Here is a 6,153-nt window from a genome sequence, read left to right as displayed (position 1 = left end):
ACCATTATTCATACTGTCCTTGATTAACAAGCCATATTTAAATCTGCCAGATTTACCAAGGGAGCCACGGTTTTAAAATCCAGAGGGGGTGTTTGGACACCCTCCTCTCACACCCTGCACAAGAACAAGGAGACTTCACCCAATGCCTTCTGTGTCAAGAATTCCGGTGACATCATGGGGTGGCCAGAAGCCCACTGACCTGGCTCTCTGAGAGGCAAGTATGATTTCATCCTTATCTCGAAACTTGCTTACACAGAAATGGGAAGAAAGAAGTCTCAAAACATGAATAAAAAAGTATTTCATCATTCCCGTTTCCAACTTTTTTTGTAGTGCAGACCAGTGCTTAAGTTCCAGAAAGAATCAGAATGCTTTTAAATGGTTGAAATAGCTGGAATTTTTATGCATTCATTTTGCCTGACCTAAACATTTGCTTCACTCCAAAGTGTCTATTTCAGCTTTTTTAAAGTTTCAAAAAATCAGCAAAGAAGAAAACAATTATTTACCAAGCTTTTAGTTTCTGAGAAACAAGACTTTCTCTCCTTACAAGGAAAGTCAACAGCCTTTGTTCTGAGGTAACTCAAGTGTCTCCACTCTCAGGAAAGTTTCCAAGTTTTCATCTTAGATGTTGGGGGGTGTTGTTACCTTTTATTTATTTATTTATTTATTGAATCCACAGTACCTGACCTTTTCTCCAAGCTGCCTCCTTCTCTTTCTAATCTGTAACCAGCACTGGGCTGGGTTTTTATGTTCTCCTGGAGAGTAATCCATGCCCCTACAGTGCAGCCAGTGCTTCTGCTTTCTTCCTGAGATCGAACTAATTCCCCATCTTACAGCCCAAATTTCAAGATATTTGGACATTGCTCAGTGCAGCATCGTGAAACTCATCTAGAAACCACTGGACATGTGGGATATTTGAGCTGTTGTAAAAAACCACCTGCAGCCTAGATTCAGTGTTGCTGTGTCCGCAAATGGTGAGTGATGTCCTGTGCTCCATGTCTGCACTTTTAGGGTGGATTTTACTCAAGGTTTAACTGACTGCTTCTAAGGGTCACTAAGAAAATTAAGCTTGAGGACTAAAATCTCTCTTGGAGTCCCTCTCTCCAGGACCAATTCTGCAGCACTTCCACACACAGAAGAGGTGGGTGATCATTAACTGAGAAGCAGAAGTTGCCCCCAGGAGCAGAAATCCTTGTACTGCATTAGGCACTGTTCTCACCAACTTGCTGGAGGAGAACAGCAAGGGACTCAGACTGGAACTGGGATCTCCTTCTGTTGCAATACCAGCCAAGAGGGAATGACAGAGAGCAGACAACTCTCTGCTCTCCTGCAGCATGCAGATGCGCAGAAGGACCATGGATATTCGCCTCTATCAGACCAGCAGGTAGTTTGGAGCTCTGGAGCCGAGGCTTCTCATCTGTGGTGCCACGCTCATTTCAAGCCAGCTGAAGGACAGAAGCTTGTCCACCACCTGGCTCCATGGCATGTGAGATGAGGTCCCTCCCCACCCATTCTGTTGGAATGAGAATCTGCACACCCAGCAGTAAAGTGCATTCAGAAAGGAAGAAGAAGTAGCAGGGGCCCATCCCACTCTCTAACATGCTTCTGTCTGTGACGATGGCAACGCAAACTTCAGGTCTGTGGAGTACAATGGACTGAAAACTTTAGGGCAAATACAGCATTGACACTATTATGAATCTTCATAATTTATGAGAAAATTACTCAATTTGAGGTTATATACAAAGCTCGTGAAGTGGCATAATGAGACACAGCTCTTGTCCACAAAGGTTACAGGAAGTACAAATTTGCCGCTTTGGTAGAGACCTGTCTTGGATCTGATGGACTACTAAAACAGGGCAGAAAAAGCAGTTCATGAAAGGAGGTACTTCCCGAGTCTCCTTCGTAGAGGGACACAAGTCTCTCTGACACAGACCAGGCAAGGACTGGGTTGAATGGAGGATGAAAGGGTTAAGCACAATGGTGTCCTCAAGTGCCTATAGCAAGAGACTGTGCACACAGCCATGAAGGACAACAGCCTGGATCCAGCCTGCCTCAACTGCAGAGGCCTCCGGATTGAAGCTTTCCTTAGAAAGAGAGCTGGAAAATGGAAAGGGAGCAAATAAAACAAAGGGAGACATGATTCCTAGAGACAAGAGAGGACTTGGGAGGTCCCCCAGTAAAGACCCAGCCTGACTGCTAGAGAATTTGGTGACATGACTGAGAAGCTTTGGGGAAAGTCTAAGATCATTTGACAAGCAGCAGTGGGGCAGAAGAGGAAAGATGGGTCCTATGAGCAAATGAGTCTTCAGGAGAAACAGCCATCAAGGAGGAGCTGCTGGGAGAAGTGTCTCCTGGGATTCCTCTGCACCCAACACCGGGGTAACGCACTGCGTTGTTCTTGTCCGAACAGCTCTGCTCAGACAGCGGGGTGAGTCACTGCAGCATGCTTAGATCCTTACATAACCGATGCCATGAGGCAAGGTGTTACGGCATTGATGCCAACACAAATGCCCAGGGACCAACTTTGCACTCAAGAAGATGAGTAAGCAACCCCCCCCCAAGAACAGACTGAGAGCAACTCTTAGATGGTACCAGCATTTTGCAACAGGGATGAGCTGGAGCTCTGCCTCTGGTGGTAGCTGTTTTACCTAATACAGGACAGTGAGGGGCAAGGTTGAAAAAAAAAGTCAGGAATATTTGTGCACATATTTGCGCAAACCCTGATCCATGGAGTTATCCATATCTCTATGCACAACCCACAGGTCCACTTTTCAACGCCCCATGTGAGGTGTTTACCACCCATCACGGGACCCTTGTGGACCCTGCTGAGCATCACTGCAGATAGCTTACAAACAGGAACCAAGATGGTTTTGCAAATACGATTCAGGACTCAATAGTAACAGGAAACTTCTGCTCCAATCACTCAACCGTGCTGTCTCCTGCTGGGTCACAGGGGTCCCTCTAGCTTTGTGCCAGTGATTGAGTGTCAAGTGGCCTTTGCAGAAGGCAGGTTTTCACCATGTTCTCCAAACTCTGCATCCCACCTGGCTACCCAAACTGGCAGCTGCCTCATTCCTGCCCCTCGCAACATGGGAAACTCCCCTGTTAAAGCTTCAGTCCCCAGGAAACAGAATGACACCATTGCCTTGAAGTTACATACCACACCCAGCACTTACTTCTAACCAGGCTGCTAACCACTTCAAAGCTGCTCTACCCTGAGTAATGCTAATTCCGGAGAGGGTTAAATCAACATTTCCTAAATAAGGACACTTAGCAAACCCCAAAATTCCAGCGAGGTGGATGTCTGGGCTGAGCACGTCTGACTGACTGACCCAGAAGAGACCAGAAAGATTACAGGCCTGATCCTGACGCCTCTCTGACATTGCTTGGGTGAGAGACAATCCCCAAAACTGATGTGTCTCCTTATGTTTCAGAACAAGTGAAGGAAAGCTGCGAACCTGCCAATTTAATGCTGGCAAAGTTTTCTTACCCCAAACCTGGTGATTATGTGGAGCCCTGGCACATAAGGAGGTGCTGGAGGATCTCTCTCCCATCTTAGTACAAAACTCTAGCTCATCTGGGATGCTTTAGAGGAGTAAAAATGAATTCATAACCCACAAGCACGAGTCAAGCTGCAGATCAGCCCTGAAGCATGAGATTAGATCAGAAGCTCTGTTTTACCTGAGACAAAGGCAGAAACCCCATTTCCTCCAGGAGGGATTGCGCACCTCCACCCTGTCTGAAAACACGCAAAGACAGAATGCCAGCGTGTTTTGTCAACAAGGGCGAAAAGCTGTGCTTGTAAAACATCTCCTTGTGTTCAAGGACCTCCTCATGGCACCAAGTCAACTCCTCGGTTCTTGGGTTATCAAAGAGAAAACTCCTTTTCCCAAAGCCAGGCTCATTTCCTTCCTGCAGACAAACCCTGCCACTCAAGTGGGTCTGCTCCAAAATTGCAGCTGGACTTTTTTTAACCTCAAACCACCTTGCTGGCCTCAGGCAGTGACCTCAGCTCTGTATGGACTGCTCCTTAAGCCCCAGACTTCAGAGGTTTCAGGTAGATGTCTTGTTAAAATAAAGTATTACCAAAGCGCTCTCTTCAGCTCCCCCCTACTCCCTTCTCCAAATGGATTATCTAGGCATTTTGCCCTTCATTCCATGACTGACACGTTCCCATCCTGACACAGGGAAAGGATTAAAGCTCGGTATCCCACAAACCTGTGTACTGGGAATGAATTTCTGATGTCCCCACAACCTCTCCACTAGCCCCCAGCCCTGCCTTCCGACGCCTGGCTGGTATTCGTGCTATGGGAGTGAATTTCACATGAGACCGAGAACAGAACTGGGGATCACCAGGAACATTGTCCTTGTCCTGCGAGCAGATGCCTCTGATTAGCTTCTCCCTGTAGACTTTACTCCATTTTGACCTATTTCTTGGGCTGGCAGAATGGCAAGAGGCTCTGTGGAGATCAGGGTTGAGACCCAAATTGTCCCAGATGCACATTTAACATAAACACTGCTCCTTCTGAACCATTTACACTTCTGGCAGAAGCTGCTGAGGTCAATACATAGGGTGAATCAAATAATGCTGATCTGAACTACTCAGAAAGATGCTACAACCTTTCAAAGAGGTTTAAACTCTCATTTTCTTCTGTTCTCCCTTCTTCCTCTATGACTGTCACACACATTAACATGGCCAAATATTCTTGTCAAGCGTCATATAACAACAAAAAAAAATCATTGTCTACACTTGAAACTGCCTTAAAATGCTTCGGTGAACTTTTCTCTAAATCACATGGGCACAAACCAATGCAAACAGCAAATAGAACAGAATAAAGGCTCATGTCTTGGCGTTGAGATAATCCCCATACCAGGAGCTCAAGTTTTATATGTATATTTTTATGAGTGTTTAAGTGAAAGTCCTAGACCCAGAGTTAAATCTCCAAATAACATTTGCAAAACATCCCTATAGAAAAAACCATGATGTTTTGATATTACTTCAGAACAAGTCAAGCCACAAAGAGCATTAGAGGGAACAGTCTCTGAAGGCTCCTTCCCAGATGATGGCGCAGGTTTTAAAAGAGTGAAAGAAAGATGCATTAAAGACATCTGAAACTTCTCAAGAGACATTAAAGTCCTTTTTCATTTGTGAAGGAGCCTGCTCTGAATGCTGTGGATGTCAGTAACCAGGACTCGAAGCTGTCAGAGTTCTGCTTTCCACCATGACTGGTTCACTGCTGCTTGCAAATCGAGTTCAGGCTGAGATCTTCTGCAATAAATGCAAAAGCCAAGAAGCCAAGCCTTGTTCAGTCGGGTTGAAGGTCCAGTTCTCTCACTGTGAGCAGTAGCGGGTAGCTGCACCCTCAGAAGCAGGTGCCTGGTTGTTCAAGCAGCAAATGTAGTTTAAAAAAATGTATAAAACTCACTCATGCTACAGCAAGGCAAACTGGATTAATCATTCACAACCTCAAAGCAGGGCAGGAGTTACCAATGCTTGACTGGCAATAAACCACAATAAATTTCCTTGGAACACCATCCCTTGCTGTCTGTATTAGTTCTTTAAATACCAGACGATTTTCTACATCAGTGTCATTGGTAGGTCATCCACTGCTGACGGTTGCTTCGTTCCTGGCTGATTACGGTCGTAAGCAAAACACGCTTTCAAACTGTCCTATCAGTTTCTAAATTGGCTCTAGTGCAGCAGCACCAGGCTTCCTGGAGCTGCCAGCAAGAGCATCCCTCCTCTGCCTCTGAAGATGTGGATACAAGAGGAAGTGGAGCCCGAAACAGCGGATGGATCTAGCTATGACGCTGAAGAGAAGGCTCTTCTGGTTTAGTATGTCCAGCGAGGCTTTTAACAGCCTCTTTCTCCCAGGTAAAGACAAGTGAAATCCAGAAAGTTATGCCAGTGGTGATGGGGAGGACCTGACCCAACCCGTGGTAATAGGCAGGGAAATGCAGTGATCTGACCGGGGTCTTGTACTGCTGGAGAAGACACAAGAAGGAGCACACTTTAGCAGAGAAAGGCGTAGGCTGGGCAAAGAATTACAGATGGACTTTTCAGGGTACAAATTCACCTCGCAGAGGCAGCTCCAAGCAACCCTGAACCTGGCTTATGCAGAGCATTCACATTGTCCTGTCCCCCACCCCCCACCC

The sequence above is a fragment of the Buceros rhinoceros genome, unplaced genomic scaffold (assembly GCF_000710305.1).
Source record: "Buceros rhinoceros silvestris isolate BGI_N320 unplaced genomic scaffold, ASM71030v1 scaffold9758, whole genome shotgun sequence".
Classification (NCBI taxonomy): Eukaryota; Metazoa; Chordata; class Aves; order Bucerotiformes; family Bucerotidae; genus Buceros; species Buceros rhinoceros.
The sequence above is the reverse complement of the archived record's forward strand: the minus strand, read 5'-3'. Positions refer to the sequence as shown.